The sequence below is a fragment of the Ischnura elegans genome, chromosome 6 (assembly GCF_921293095.1).
Source record: "Ischnura elegans chromosome 6, ioIscEleg1.1, whole genome shotgun sequence".
In the NCBI taxonomy this organism is placed as follows: domain Eukaryota; kingdom Metazoa; phylum Arthropoda; class Insecta; order Odonata; family Coenagrionidae; genus Ischnura; species Ischnura elegans.
Window position 1 is genome coordinate 57,493,749 of NC_060251.1, and position 17,292 is coordinate 57,511,040.

At 39.5% G+C, this 17,292-nt stretch overlaps 1 protein-coding gene and 1 long non-coding RNA gene across 2 annotated transcripts in view; both read right to left on the bottom strand.

Moving 5' to 3' along the window:
• LOC124161373 (extracellular matrix organizing protein FRAS1-like) overlaps window positions 1-17,292 on the bottom strand; it is a 124,311-nt gene that overhangs the window by 36,023 nt on the left and 70,996 nt on the right. The window lies entirely within an intron of this gene.
• On the bottom strand, window positions 1,098-2,264 carry LOC124160272. Its single transcript, XR_006865133.1, has 2 exons — window positions 1,983-2,264; window positions 1,098-1,906 (listed from the first exon to the last, which is right to left on the bottom strand). It is a non-coding gene; the product is annotated as an uncharacterized LOC124160272 (long non-coding RNA).

Below are 17,292 nucleotides of genomic sequence, written 5' to 3' on the forward strand. Positions count from 1 at the left end.
TAGAGCTCTAAATTTTCAAATTCATAATTTTTATCGTACTTTCAAATTGTTCCCCTTTTTGATTTGCACACCGATCTGAGTTTTGACAAAAATGTACTACCCTGTACTGGAATGTACTGGGTATGTTGTCACAACTGGGTAACTTTATGGAATGATGTCAAAAATCGTTGAAACCCATATCAATCCATCATATAATGTGGAATAAAACCTTGTAAGTTTCACTGTAAAGTTTTTTATTTATTCCTTACCTTTGTCTTTTTTTAAATCCATTACTTTATCTACTTTTTAATCGATTTTTTCCTTAGGGTGAGTGGCTCATTGCTGTCTAAATGTCGGAATTGTAGGTTTTAGCTAGTTGCTAACCAGTGCCGATGCCTTCTACTCTTCTTCGCCCATATTTTCAAAATTAAAATTCTCTTAACCCGGGAGTGGTCGCCGCGGGTCGCTCCGACCCGCACGCAACTATTTATATCTGTCCTGTATGTGCAAAGTAACGAACGGTCTTCACTTTCCGTGTAGCTGCTTCTCTAAAACCCTCCTACCATACCCTGTTGAGTTTCTTCAGTTTCCGCTCGTTTGTTGACCTAGTCGTGCATGTGCGGGTCACCCTGACCCGCAGCGACCATTAGCGTTGTCAAAAATTGTGGTTTGGACCTTAGGGTTGGGGTGAGTGGAGGTCGCGATGATGGATGTATGAGTTGAGGACTGGGTTAGGGGCCTTCGGTGGGGTCGGGGGGGAAGGCCCTGGTGTGACATGACTTAGTGCAAGGGCTGCACCTTCAGAGACAGAGACAAGGGGGCAGTGTTTGGCGTGACATCAACCGAGAAGCATCTATTCTGTAATGTGAACCATTTCTATTGTTAATACAGTCTACTAAGTATCTTTACGCGTCTTTCATTTCATTAAAGTTACCACCAAATATGGCCGAGATCGTGACTGTAAAAACACTACAGTTGAAGAAACTAAAGCCCTGTTGGGTTTATTGTATTACGCAGGTGTGTTGAAGGCTTCACATCTGAACGCAGAAGAGTTGTGGGAAGAAATGCGTCTATTCAAGTGTGTAATGTCTTTGAATCGATTTAGATTTTTGCTTCGAATGCTAAGATTCGATGATAAAAGAACCCGAGTGCAGAGGATGGAAGTGGACAAGTTAGCACCTTTCAGGGATGTTTTTGAATTTGTTGTAAAGGAATGTAAATCAAACTTTTCTGTTGGTGAGTACACAACAATTGACGAAATGTTGTGGGCCTTCCGTGGAAGGTGCGGTTTCAGGCAGTATATGCGGAATAAGCCTGCGAAATATGGTTTGAAGGTGTTTTCATTGGTTGACTCACGAACATTTTATGCACTCAACATGGAAGTATACCTTGGAAAACAACGCCCGGGACCTCATGAACACATAAGTCAAACACCATCTCCAGTAGAAGTCAGGCTTGTCGAACCGATAAGTGGAAGCAACAGAAACTTCACTTATGATAACTGGTTTTCTAGTACTGCCCTTTCTAATGATCTCTTGCAAAATCAAAAACTCACCACAGTTGGGACAATCAGGAAAAACAAAAAAGAGATACCTCCAGAGTTTTTGAGAACTAAGAATCGAGAAGTACACTCGTCAATTTTTGGTTTTGCCATAAACTTGACAACACTCGTATCTTATGTCCCGAATAAGAACAAGGTTGTTCTATTGACCTCCACCATGCATCACAGTAAAAGTATTGACAATGCCACAGGAGAACAAAAGAAACCAGAGATAATAACATTTTACAACGCCACAAAAGGAGGAGTTGATGTGGTTGATAAAATGTGTGGCAATTACTCTGTCGCCAGAAAGACAAATTGTTGGCCCCTCACAGCATTTTACCATATTTTAGACATCATAGGACTAAACTCTCTCATCATTTGCTCCTGAAATAACAAAGAAAGAAAACTTGTACGAAGGAAATGGCTCAAAGAGTTGGCTACGGAACTAGTGACACCTCACCTTAGAACTCGTCTTCAAGGATCTCTGTCAAAGTCAACCCGTATCAATATTTTGGACATACTAAAAGAAGACATTGTTCGCCCTCCAGTAGAAGTCCTGAACAAGAGAAAGCGGTGTGGACTTTGCGACCGTCAAGGCAACAAGTCGGCTCACAACTGTGCGTCATGCAACATCCCTGTCTGTGGCTAACACTCCAAGCCCACTTGTCTCAACTGTATCGACATGGAATAAATGGGGATTTTTTTATATTATACACATAGGAACTACACAATATTTTTACAGCTGAAAGTTTTGATGTGCTTTTATAAAAAATAAATTTGTGTATCTAATCAAGTTGTGGGTTTTGTAGGTTCACGCGTGGCCAAGATACCTCAACTATACTGACTTTGGGATGCAACTAAACCAATAACTTGACATTTGTAGTGACATAAAGTTGAGGAAGTATATATTAGTTCTTATTGGAAAAATATTATGAAGTAATAGTGGAAGTTTTCTTTTAATCTATGTGATAAACCATGGCTCATTGATATTTCGTTTTTTTTTGAAGAAAATATGTACAACATTTTCATGCTTCAATAACTTGAAAACTTTTTCTTATAACAATAAGCCATATATTAATCTTTTATTTCTTTATAACCTATGTTCAATATTAAAGAGTGAAAAATTATTGTAAGTAAGCTAGTTAGCCGTAAAATTACTAAAAAACTTGTACTATGACAAAAATCTCATTTTTTGTGATACTTTTTCTTTAATTCCGAAAAAAATATAAAAGCAATAAAATGTCTTTTTTAAACACATGGTTTGGGTTTATATACCTTGGAACTGAAATGTATAAAGCTATAAAAAAAACAAAAATGTAAATTAAGCTTTAAAACAATTTCTTTTAGTGCGGGTCAGAGTGACCCGCAGCGACCACGTAAGGCTACATGTTAGGCGCGACTACTCCCGGGTTAATGCTGAATGAAGATGTGTAGACTGCAGCGGTGGTGGCGGGGTTAAGTTCTTGCTTGTCTAACCGAAGGTCGTGGATTTGAGTCCCGCCTGGGTAGATTGCCGATATCTCGGACATGGGTGTTTGTGATTGTTCTTGGTTAATTGTTGAGTTTTCCTTGACGTAAAAGACCAAAATTGTGCTGTATTTCGAGGCAGTTGGATGATCAATGAATAAAATATATAACTAAACATCTTTATATGTTCACAGATTTTTATAAAGTTTGGATTCCGACGATAATGCGTCCTTTTCTTAATCTTTGAATACTACCCTACTTAATAAAAATCAAAAAATGTGAAAATTTTCATAGGAGCTTCATGATTTCATCATGATTCAGCATTCAGCACAAACTCCTCACTTAGTGAAATCAGAATCGATAGTTTACTTCCCGTGTGCAATAAGTCTTTTTCATAATTACGATTTATATAGCTAAAATAATTTTATTTTCGGCATTGGGGTGAAGAATGATTGAATAAATAGTCCCTAGCCCATAGAATGCGCAGACCCAGATGCCCTCCCGAAATCCTCCTCTCTAAATAACCCCCAAATGAGACGCCCTTCCCCTGGGGCCCTGGAGTCCCACAAAAACCCTCGAAATGGTCCTCCCCACCTGGGAACAGCGTGACGCTCCCTTTGCTAACCGAGTGGGCGGCAGGTGACTTACGAGAAAAGGACGCGTTTATTGCTCTCCTCCCCACCCGACAACCGAACGCATTTGGTCACGAACTGGATGGGTGGCGGAACTCTTTCGTCGGGCCGAAGGATCACGAGTGTTGTATAAACACTAGGTCTTTCTCGGAAGAGGGGTTCACGAGTGATCCACAACTTAAAATCCTCCATGATAAAATGTAAACTACGAATGGCAATTTCTACAGTTCAATATAAAACTCCAATTCCAACCATGGTTTCAACATTAGAGGGGTCATTAAAGGGGTGAAAAAATGAAAATATTGAAAACCGGCATTGTATTTCACTTTAATTGAATTTTTAATTTTTCAATTTTTTTTAATTTTCAATCACCGGGTGGGGAAAATTGTGTCATGAAATTTTAACCCTGGAAAAAAGGAATAGAAAAATTGAAAATCGACATTTTGTGTCATTTTTCTAGAAAATGACATTGAACATCGAAATTATTGTCGGTAGTGGAGTTTCGTATTAAGGTGTGGATATATCCACTTGTAGTTCATAATTTATCATGGAGATGTCGCATTTCAAAGTGAAGCCTGAAACGATTTCATACGTTTAAACCCTCTCGCATATTTCTGAATATTCCTGGAATTTCTAACAGCAGGTTTTGCATTTTCAAGCTTCATGAGCAGATTGCCTTCATAAATAGGTTAATCCCGTAGGTTACGTGCCATATGTAGCGTACGTGTACGTGGAAGTAAATTTTAATCCTCTGGTGCATGTTGGTGTTGGTTTACCCTCTGCCAAACACCCTAGTTGGCTTGCTGAGTATCATTTAGATGTAGATATGTTGAAGTTATTCATGTAGATGTAGTATTAGAGTTTTTAAGTTGATTGTGAATAAGTTAAAGTGAGAGCTGTTGATGAATTGTTTGAAAATGTCTTTGAAATAACACATATTGATGTCAATTAAATAATTGATGATGAAAGCTGACGAAATAAACATGTCCGAGTTATAGCTCTTGATAGTAGATGAATAGTAAAGATGAATGTCAAGATATTGTAAAGAATTAAAGAATAATACAAAGTAATAAAAGATACCGAGTTGAAGATAAATAAAGAGATATACATCGGTTTATGAGTAGGCGCCCATTATTTCTCCATCTTTTTCCAGCTTTCGCACGAGAAAAATTGAAACTATTTTTCCTCATGGAAATTTAGTTAACTCATTAGAGTAGGATGGAAAAATTCAAATGTCCGATTATTGTATAGTCATGAGGAGCAAGCAAGCTAGCAAAATTTCAAGTCAATCCGACAATAGATTAAAAATCAATTAAAATAATCCATCGATGAAAAAGACAGACGAAGCAATTTAGGAAAAAAGCGTGTGAATAATGTGGATATTGTATGGAATTGAGAATTAAATTCCGGAAAATACCCTGGATCAGTTAAGAAACCTCTAAACTCAATTTCAATACCGTGTGTACGGAGGTCAATGGTTAATTCTTCAGAAGAGGGCGTCCAGTTGAGCGCAGTTAACGTATCCATTACTTGAAAGTAGGAATCGACAACGAGCTCCAGAATCAGCACGCAGTACGCGTTAATTTTATTATTTACGCCCTATAAACGTTACGCTAAATTTTCTGTGGGTGCTGAATTTTATTTTTTGCTATTTGTTTCTACGAACCAGCATTCGATAGATTCATTATACAGATTTATAATTATCGCTGGGGGAATCAAATATCATGTGATATATTACGACAGTATTGCTCTATTTAGGCATGAAATATATTTTCATGGGTATGTTTCGCAATAGAGATATATCTATATGCAGTTATATTGATTAATTTCATTTTCTCCTATTCTTTTCATCGCTAATGTCCGAAATTTTCTGGATATTACAAGGCTGTAAATATGAGTTTTTATGAATCTTTATGCCTCCGTATCAAGCTTAGTTTTCGTTATATATTGGTATCTTACTTCCATGTAAAGTAAATGAAAATAACTCTTCTTTCCTTTTTCGTAGATTGTAATTCACATTTTGGGAGTGGTTTCTAACGCGCGCCGATTCAATTGTTAATTGCCGGTTAAACAGTTACATATCGATGGCTAAGTTCTAACAACACGTATCTCAAAATTTGGCCGGTCTGAATTAATGCTGTTAATAAAAAATATAATTGAAGCAAAAAACAACTCTTTGTTTAAAAATATATGCTTCTTTTTCAGTTTTATGTATTTTTGGTTTTTAATTTAAATTAAAATTATATACAATTAAAGAAAATCGTTTTTTTGCTCGTCTGAAAATTGCTTTTTTGAGATATTTGTTGCTAGAACTTAGTCATCTATGTGCACTTTAACGGAATTTCTTCAGTAACATTATTTTTACGATAGATTTCTTTTGTATATTCGAAGACGTACGCGTGTGTTGCACCAAATAATGTTGATTAGTCATACTGCTGCATTTATTATATTGAATTCCTTTTGTACAGTTTTAGCATACATTTTACAATTCGCCATCATCCTCACTGGAGAACACGTGGTGGCGTGATTAAAATCGAATAAATAATACAAATTTAATCCTGTATAACAAATTGTCAACACAACTACATTGGACCATGACTATCACAGATTCGACAAGTATCGATGCCGTCCACGTACTCTCAGTTTTTCGAATGGCAATCAAAAGACTTAAAATGAAATACAGAAGACAACGCATTCCAAGGCCTCAGAAATGAAGAGAGCTCCACTAGTAAATTAAGAAGTGATTGATAATGTTCCGAAATGCAATGAGGAAATAGCAATATTCGATTAGCAGTATTGAAATTTATTCTAAGATTGGGATAGAAGAGTTTAAGGGAAAAATGGAGTAAATTCGTGGGTGGAATGGGAAGGAGTGGGAGATGTAAATAGGCCTGGATGGGGTGAAGTTTCAAGAATAGGTGGAAGTGTTTGCCAGGTTTACCGTGGAGAGAGAGAGCGCGCATAAGAAAGGGGGCGAAGAGGGTGCGTTCGGTGAAGAGAAGTGGGTGGATGAGTACAAAGGGAACGAGTGGGCTGGATATCCGGTGGCGAGGTTAAATAAAGGAAGAAAAGGGTGGAAATTACTGCTTCAAGTGTATGAGACTGGCCGTGCTTCGAGCATTAGCATTTGTCGGAATGCAATCCACTGCCGAAAAATGAGGGGGTAGGCCACTGTCACGGGCGTGGCACATGGACAACCTGGTGGGCTATCCTGTAAAAAGAAGTCGTGATCAAGTCCATCTTTATATAATTTACTTGGCCATTCAATGTCGTGCAGAGGAGACAATGGGTTTGGATGGAGCAAGTACTGAGAGGATAGAGGATGTTAAAAACAGTGTTATAGGGAAGAATGTCAGGGAAGCGAGGGAGGGGAAGGAATAGAATAGGATTTATGTATAGAATGATACGGAGTACGCCTCCCTGTGGATTGAACTAACTTGGAATTCCTTCTTCAATCATTGAAGGGGGAAGACAAAGGCTTAATGATAACCTACCTTAAATGAGAACCTACCAATAATAATTCGCTATCTACTGTGGAACATCGGATTTTACGCACGTGACACTTGAAGGACCTTATTTTGAATGCTTGGAGATGGTGTATAATTCTGGGAGTCCCTATAGTGCCTTTTTTCAGGAATTCCTGAGTTTTGATGTTTAGCCAGTTCATAATTTACAGTCATTATATTTGGCCTCAAACATATCCCTTTGTCTCTAAGTGAGACCACGTTCCTTGGCTTTGACGAGGACGCCTGCTGATTTCTTTTTACAGTTGATCACCTAACGATCACATCCCTGCACCAAGGTATATGCTTTTAAGACCCTTCGTAGACTTAAGTTGAACTTTTCATTTCTGATTTACATGCATTAAAATTTCCAGCTGTAAGTACACTCCTCTTTATGAAGCAAAACCTCAGAGAAGAAAGACCAAACTTTAAACCAATTTTGGTTCTTATAACCAACGATGCTATAAATCCGTCTGATCTGGATAGGCGAGCCGGAAACATTCTTACTATTCTCTACGGGTTGATCCATGAATGAAAAATAAATTAAATAAAAATCCTTAATGTTTGAACTTAGAAAAGCTCTCAGTTTATGGCACTGTGAACAGAAAATGATGTCTCCTCGTGATCGCGATCCAGAAAAGTAACCCGAAACGCTGAGATCCCCTAGAATAGGGGAATTTTTTAAAGCATTGTCTGACAAGAGGGTAATTTATCGATGTTGTAAATCAAAAATTAAAAAAAAAACATTTCACCGTCGAATCACACCGCCTAGTTCAGATGTGAAAATTCGCGCAAATTTCGAACGTTAACATCGGTATTTACGACTCTTTCGAAAGAAGTCACAAATCTCGCGCTAGGATGGGCATCGCTCAACGTCGCAACGGACGCTTTTACGACTGAAGTCATTTCCGCCTCACCTATGCCAAACTGGAGCCGAGGAATTAAAACCGCATCGTTTTCAGGCTAAGAGGTAAACCGTTGTACTGGTTGCCTCTCTAGATCTTGAAGATATTCTCTGATCCTGAAATCTCGACATTCACCATCTCATTCGATCCTTTATGCCGAATTGTGCTCTCCAATCGTAATTTCTGCTTGTCGGCAGTCTTTATTGGAAAGGTGATTCGTTTTATAATTTGATTTGTGACTCTGCCATAACAACGGCGGGCATTGTACCCGTCTCGAGGAACCTAAAGCTTGCTCAGATTACATCCGTAGTTGCGTAAATCACTGACTCTCCCTTTAGACCTCGCCGTATATCAACCACCAACGTTTTGTCGCGTGACCAATTGATTTCGTTTATCGTATTCGATCTTGCTCGGTTATTTGTGGGAGCGACTGAGGTGGACGAACCGTACCGTTTGCGACGCTATGAACGCCTGCACAATATGGTTATAAAATGTGGTTAAAGAAATAAGGAAGGGGGAGGAAGTTTTATAATAATTTGGAATCAGTGTGGGAAAGCTAGTGCAAGAGAAAAATTGTTGTGGTTGGAATGTAAAAATACCTTGCATTGGAGGTAGGACATTTTATGACTTTGGCTGAGGAAGTTGCCGTAAATATATGTATACATACTACTCCACCAGCTGCTTCAATGGGCGGGTGGCGGGAGGTGTGAGGACGTCAGCCGTAAACGCGTACCAGAATAGTAAAAAAAAATGGTTGTGGGTTGGGAGAGATTTGACTAAGTTCAATCTAGCATATATTAATACCTTCTATTGTTGGGTGGTGAAAAAGTTCCCCTATACCTATCCGTTCGGCAATATATCTCTTTTCTACACGCCTTTTCTTAACTCGCTTCATCTGTTTAATCGACAAAATCTAGTAATTGATTTTTGACCCACTTCCCATTCTCGGATCGGCTTGAAATTTTGCTCACTTGATTGCTTCTGATGACAATTTAATATTCAATTATCAGGGATTTGAAATTTTGTTTCATTTTGATGTAATTAATGATCTAAATTAATGCTCTCGTTTCCACCTTTTCTGCAATTGTTCGCTTCTCTGCTCTTGCACAAAACATTAAATCCTTTCAATGAAAATTATCTCCGGTGCTTGAAATGAATGGTTTTTGGAATAAAATAATTTTAATACACCAGTTGACATAAATATCTGAAGTTCATGCATACTAGTCTCGGGTGAATGAGGCTAATAACACAACTTAGTCCCTAGAATGCATTAAAACGTTTCCAAACCAAACATTTTGTTCGCTACGGGGTAAAAACACGGCCGCTGTAAAATCTTATTTTTCTTCGAGGGATCCGCCCATTCCACGGACAAAAACGGGAGTGAGAGATTCACACATAGGCGATAGCGGTGACTATGCTCGGTCTGCAAGGCCACAACAATGCCTATTGCGAAGAATGGGACCAAAATTTACCCTCGAACGAAGACAGGAAAATCAAATCGACTACGCATTGCAGCTCGGAGTAAATCAGTAAAAAATCAATTTTAGACTTCCGCGTATGAGGCCAAGATCAAAATGGCAAAATCTAGGATCGATTGATAACTCTAATTGGCTGACTGCGACGATTAGGTTCGTTTACGCACAATATATTTTCATTTTTAATTTATGTTTTAACTAAATTTAGTACAATGGGGGAATCTTACCAAATCTACAAATATACAAATTATAATGAGCGGCCTTCACGCCAACTTTTACCCAATACGATTATGTCGATTGACTAGACTAAGCGCTATAAAAGATTCGGAAACGAATTGCCACCTAAACTGTATTTCTAAGGAGAGATACACCTAACGAAATTTATTCAAAATGAGATCGCTTAGCTTCGAGTGAATATTCCACTTTTTGCACACAGTTGCTATGTCCAGATCTGATACATGGAAGAGCACTCGAATGGATAATGGGTAACTAAAATCCAAGGTCAGCAATGAAACTCAAATATGGTATTACTATGGGATATGTGAACATTCAAACAAGGTTTCCTTACCAATATACAGGGTTTACCAGAAAAGAATGGTTCGGTTTTGAGCATGGCTTAAATGAAAACAGAATTACTTTCAGTTTATGTTTTTTTATTTATCGAATTTGTCGTCTCAAAAAGTTTTTTTTTGCATAAATTATGAATTTCAATACGTTCGCCTTTAATAATTCGCTTTCAATACGGTCGATATTACACTCCTAACGAAAGGCGCTTAGGGAGACCACGTGAGTGGGTAAGCCTGTATACAATATTTATGGTAGTCTCTCTCTCTCAGTTTCCCGCGCCCGGAACACTATGCTAGGAAAGTTTCCATTTCTCTTTTGTTTCGACTCGCTCTCTCTAGAGGAAGTGCAACCCCCAATTAGCGGTGATGCCTCGCATTTAGGTCTGCGTCTAGGAATCCCCTCTCGACCACGGTAATTTAATAAATGGATCCATTCATCATCGATCTGTGTATGCCGCGCTCCGTAATCCCCCGTGTGGTCCGGCCTATCGGTCGAACCCTGTAAATGCCCACTAATGCACGACCACCATGGCAGCGGTGACCTCCCCCTTCGAGGTCGTTTGTGGCGATAATTGTGAGTGCAGCGGTGAGCCATCCAAAGAAGGGGATGAGGGTATTACTATAGAGGTTGGATGATTCACGAGGAATTCAGGAGGAAATTCAGCGTTCGAGTTCTCTTACTCGCGATCCAGAACTCCATGTTTTGAAAATGTCACTATAGGCAATGGTAGCCAAGCTTTCGAGTAGTAGTGGCTCCTGAGTTTTAGACCCTTTTGAGTCTTTAAAAGAGACGCCAAAAACGAATAAGATGGCCTCAATTAATAACTTTTAATAAATACTCGTACAGAATACTGTTTTTCAGTCCCAAAAATCACGTTTTCAACATCAAAAATCTCAAAATTTTCCCCTTTTCCTCTGGGGCGTTTTCCATACACCCCGGAAGAGCCCCGAAATCTCCGGCAAATCCCCCCCCCTCCGATTTCAAAATTCTGGCTTCGCCTCTGCCTGAAGCTGGTGCCTATGCATTGTAATGGAATTTTTTTATCAATAAGAATTTTTTTGTTGCTATGAAGACCGTCTTAAGGCCGTCTTACGCGGGACACGTAGGTAAATGCAAAATCTGGCGTGTGCACGAAGGCGCAGTTAACGTTACGTCGTGTAGAGCGATGAATTGCTAGAACTCCTGCGAGAATGCATGGACGTGAGATGGCAAAAGAGCCTCTTTTCTAATTTCGTCAGTGTATTCGTGCAATTCCACGGCATGAAGAGATATTAATGCAATTCTATCCCGTGCTATTCTGAGTCCCGTGTAAAACTGCCGTGTAAAACTGCTCGCGCTACATGGTGCTGTATGTTTATTCTGCTCATCTACCGATTCGATCGATAGATTTTTCTTCCTCATAGGAAAATCTACTAGAATTGGTAGAATATCAATAGCGTATTGCTTGGTTTCGCTGATGGTAGGACCTGCCCGCCTTTGTGACGGTGCAGGATTCCTCGTCCCTTCCTTCCTTCCCCGTCCTTTCCCTGGAGGCGTCGTCGGGCTCTCATCGCGGCGATGCCTCCAATCCTTTGTTCCTATCTGTCCTCCCCCTCTCGAGAGGCACGGGCGTATAAGTCTCAGACTTGGTTCCCGGTCCTCGAGTTGTATCCCCGCGGGGCCCGCCCTGGGACCCCCGATCCCACTGTCTATTCTGCTCCTTCTATCCCAGGTAAAAGGTGTACCCGTGGTAGTTGAATGATCACACGTTTTCCAATTTCTCTCCTTTGAGGCGAATCTCAGCCACCGTATTCTCTCTACTGCATACCTTATTACGTTGGTTTCCTTCTTATTAATTTTTATGTTGTAATCCTAAAAAAAAACACTTTAATTACATTCAGTAAGTTCTGTAGAAAAGTAACTGAGACAGGTGAGTTGTAGTGGAATGATATCCTTATTTAATGAAAAAGAGCGATGGCAATTTTTCCGCAAATTTATTTAATAATGTACGACGAGTTTCCTTTCGCGAAATTAGTTCTGTAGAGTTTGCCCTCACGAATGTTTTCGAGTAGTTTTGAATGATATCGGAATTTGCCTCGATTTATGCGAGGTACTAATTTGAATAGTTCTGGTATGCTTTTCGGAGAAATTGCGCGTGGAGTGCCGGGTTTGTGTCGAGGAACCTGTGATGTTTAACACGTTTATTTCTTTATTTGCTTCGCCTGCTTGTCTGCTTCATCAATGGAATTTTGCGATTGATTTTTAACCCTCGTCCTGAATTTTGTTTCATAGGGCTCTAATTAATTAACCCTTTGACTGCGGGAAATATTTTTATACGTTTTGTTTTTCTGGGATGGTCAGGGAGAGTTAAGCTGCATTAGCGATCCCTACAGTGAAGGGAAGTGCACTTTGCCTCTTCCCGTGTAGCAATAAAATTTGGGGAAACTGAAGAAGGTAGTCAAGCAGTGGTATAACGTTTAAAAAGATTTTTCCGCAGTCGGCGTACAAAACATATAAAAACGTTTCCGCAGCCTATGAGGTAAAGACCTAAAGGTCATCATGGAAAATATTTTTTAAATTTATAAATAGATGGTGTTAGTTGTAAATATTTATTAAAAGTTTCTCTAGCAACTCTGGCTTAATCTATAACATGATTCACTACTATAAGAATAGATTTTATAAAATATTATCTAATATTGCTGGCTAGTCCTCACTCTTCTATCGCGCTCTTCTGCACTCTTTTATAATAAACCTAATCAGTGCCCACGCTTTCTTCTCCGAGTGATGGATAGCTTATTTTTTACCTTTTTAGTGAATATCATATTGCTTTTGGAAATAGCGTATTTTTACATTCTTTTTTATTTCATATTTTACTACTTTTTAGTGGTGAATCATGTTTACGAACGATTATGATCTATTGTTTACAGAATGTCTGCCAATAACTTCAAACTGTTTATGATAAAATATAAAAAACAACAAATAGTAATATACGCTTTTTAATTTATTACTCCACTACCCAGTGGCGTGGCCAAGAATATGCTTTGGGGGGGATGGGATGGCTTGGGGTGACGACCGCCCCCCACAATGCAATGGGATCCGTTATTGAAAAATGACCTGCCTGGATATACATTTTACATCATTCTGACACTACAAATTTAACTTTAAGCAGATGCTGTTATTAAATGCCAAAACTAAACAATAGTTTTAAATATTTTTTTTAATTTTTCCAAGGTTTTTGAGGGCATCTATCCCGTCATCCACCCCCCCCACATAGTTACGCCATTGCCACTACCAACCATGGTTTCGCCACTATGTCAGTTTTAAGGCATTATTTTTCGCATTTCCACCACGTCAAGTCTGAAACTGTTTCAAATTTTAAATTTTTTCCTCATAGAAATTTGTAAAATTAATTACAGTATAATGGAATGTAATTTCAAAAGTCTGATTATTGGATGTTGTATTGTAATTAGACCCGAGATAGGGTGAGAAATTTGAACTACATTTAATACTGTATTTTACAATTTTTTTAAAGATCGTTTTTTTATCTTTTTTATTTTTTTTACTTACGGCGGGAGGTGGGCGTGGATTCTCGGAGGCTGAGGGAAAGATTCCTCCCCCTCCTTTCACCCCTGTACCGCCGTTTTTAGAGAGTCCTTTTGTGCTCACTGGGTGGTGACCCAGGACGAGGAGAATGAGACACCGCTCCGAGGAAGAGGGTTGCTTTTAAAGTTATGGACGCCAAGAAAAGAGAGAATGGACCTCGAATGTTTTTTTTTCATTTTCGAGGGGCGGGTCTTAAGGCCGCCGTAGCTTGTGGCTCGAGTTTGCCTTCATAGGTGTGTTTGCGCACGAGATATTTGTATGTGTAGAGAGTGCATTCATGTTCCAACGTGCCCGGGGTTGAATCTACTATTGCATAAATATTTATTTTTCAATTATTCCGGCATGCGTATTCAATTCTCAGGGAGCTTGGTGGACTTGTGGGCTGGAAGTTAGATTACAAACTGGAGGGTCCTGGATCGTATCCGTCTGAAGTAGATTTTGAAGTAGGATGCGATTTATTTATTTTATTTTTTAAAGTATTCTACCGATTTAGGTAGGTTTCAAGGAAGTACTTTAGAAGCATTCTGGCAGCCTCCCCTTCTTTCATGTACTTTCCTCTTCAATGCACGATAAGGCCTACTCCCTTTCATTCTATAAAAAAAATCCTATTCTTTTCCTTCCTCTCCCTCTTTTACCTAACATTCTACCCTATTACACTGTTTTAAACATCCCCTCCACGCTTAGGGGGCCCTCACAGCTCGGCGTTGCGTTTACGCCGCGGATCGCGAGCCAATCAGATCCCGTCTTTGAAAATTGATAACGTCATGTCGTTGGCTGACGCTTCTCGCCTTTCATTTTTTTCGCTGTGGAGGGCAAAATTTGCCGGCGGGGCGGGAGCTCTCGTGGCGTCCTCGCAACGCAGAGTTGTCAAGACAACCTAAGTACTCCCTCCATCCATACACACTATCTACTTCGTATCTCACCTAGAAGCTACCTCTCCTCACCCACCATGTCCAGCACTTCGTAGTTCCTCCTCCTCTACGTCCACTTCACAATCTCAATTCTTCTTCACTAGCAGGCGATAACTCGTGTAAATGTGGGATGTTAATTGTAATCAGATGGACATTCCTTAACTTTCCGTAATAACTACCGTTATAGGTTTCGACAAATGCATTGCGATTATCGAAGCGGCTTGTGGCCGTAGCGATTATTGCTGGGATAGGTTTGGGTGGGGGAATGTAGATATTAGATGGAGTGAGGAGGTTAGATTAAATGCGACTGAATTTGGAAAAAGAAATCGTACTGCATCACGAGTAGTTGATGACGGTTAGGGCATGAACATTGAGTTTAATTTTCAGAAAGCAGTTTAAATATTGGGTGTTGCGCTCGCAGGGACATATTATGGTCGTTGTTTTGGGGAGGGGGATGATCTGTTTATTAATTTCCGTCTTGTCTAGGCAGTATGCAATACTTTGCGGCGAGCATACGTCAAATGGTGGTTTGATGAACTGGCTTATGGATAATCAGCAATTATTTTTAAAACATTGTTTGTTCAGCTGTAGGAATAAAAAGTCTTGGTGGTATTTAATACTTCTCGGCGGTCATACGTCTGAAGCCTGATATGGTGGCTTGATGATGTTGCTTTCAGATAATAAGCATATTTTTAAAAATTGTTTCTTAAACTGAGGGTGTGAAAACTTTCATTCTATAAGTTCCGGTGAAGCGGCCGCCCGTACCCCCTTGATCCGCCGCTGTGCGTCAGTAACTGGGAAAGTGAAGGATTCAAATAGCAGACAAGAAAGATGGAGAGCAAAAGGGAATGTTAAGAGTTGCAATTAATCATTCACGAGAATCAGTTTTTTATGTAAAAATATTCCTGATCGTTCCAAAAAATCGCAGATTCTATACTTTGCGTTCTGCATGGGGAACAAGAATATCAAAGCCATTCTGATTTTTTTAGGCCACAATATGTTTTGCGAAATCTTTTTTGACTCGGAATCACATTCAAGCCAACAGTGAATTGCCCTTTTTGCATGTCCGGTTTCGTCGATATATTGCAATAAAAGTAAGTCACCCTTTTCCAAAAATATTTTAATGTGGACGGCACGTTTCGGCTCACAAAGCCATCGTCTGATAAAAGGCATTGAGACACTACTGGCATTACTACTGGAACTAATGGAACTACTGGAACTGGAGCTACTATTGGAATTCTACTATACATATTACGCCAGTATCGGCTGAATCAATAAATTATGTTGTGACACGCCTGATAGTGATGCCATTTATATCGGGGATACCGGACATGCAAAAGGGCCCATGGAGACTGTCTCTGAGACATAGTCTTGTACGAGATGATGGCCCTGAGAGCCGAAACGCGTCGTAGATGTTAAAATAATGGAGAAAAAGTTCAACTAACATTTATTTCCAAACATTATTTATATTCACCGTTCTAGTTTCTATTGTCAAATTTTATTAGAGTAGTTTTCCAGCTGCAACTAGTCTTCAAAAAAAAATTATTCTCTCTTTAGAAAAAATATTTAGTTACACCATGTGACAGGGGGCCAAGAATCTTACGCCATCATATGGCTTTCCCGTCAATGCTCGAAACCAATCGTGATAGTTTCTCTTAATGGAAACGCGGGAATATTCCTAAGATATACTATCATATGAGATTGAAGAAATATATTCCAAATATACTTTTATGAGCGAGATATGAACATTAAAAATGATTATTAGCTTACAAAATCGTGGTTTATTAATTACAGGAATGCCAAAATACTGCCAAATTTGGTTATAAATTAACAAGTTATGTGGCTAATTGATACGTGGTGAAATTTATGTAATCATTTTGACCTACAAAATTAGATGTAACGTAAATTATTTGATTATAATAAGTGTAAGTTACAACCAAAAACTTTTAAATAATGAGAAGGATTGAATCAGTGAGGTCGACGTTCAAGTCTCTATTCCCCATTGCCCTGCCGCCAAGCCTCTCCTCCAACTCACAATCAGCTCTCATCACCTTTGTCCTTCTGGGAATGCTTCGAGTGGCCTCAGCCGAGCACTTAATGAAAAGGAGGAGAAGAGGGCGGTCTGTCCTCTAAGAGTGATGTTTCTAAAGGAATCCGTGCTGGGATGCCATTTTGTGATGCGAGGATGCAGGGAAGGGTGGAAGGGTGGTTTACGGGAAACGAGCCCTCTGGTGACCAACCTCGAAGGGGTTCGGGTGGGCATGATGGCTATTCGCAGTTCCAGCCAACTACACGCCAACTACCGGGCGAAAGTAGAATCACTGGTCCGGGTATACTTTTGCGCACGGCTCATTCAGAAAAGGTTCTTCTGAGAAGAAGTCGTGTCGTTTGCTTGCAATGGAGAATATTCCAATGACTTTTTCTCCAAGAAAAGGGAAATCTAACAAGAATTGCTTTGTGCCACAGTGTTCTTCCAAGGCCTGTAGGGACACCATAGTTCGATTTCACGAATTTCCAAAGCCAGGCGATGTTTTCTATCTCAGGAATGAATGGGGTGACATGGAGAAGGTCGATCGACGGAATTTGTGGACCCACCGACTGAAAATCGGGAAAAAGGTGACGAAGAGCATGCGTACGTATTCCATGCAGGGACAATGGGCATACATTAAATATATGTATTTCTTTTTATCTGCACATATTTTCTGAGAAACAGATGCAATTATGGAAA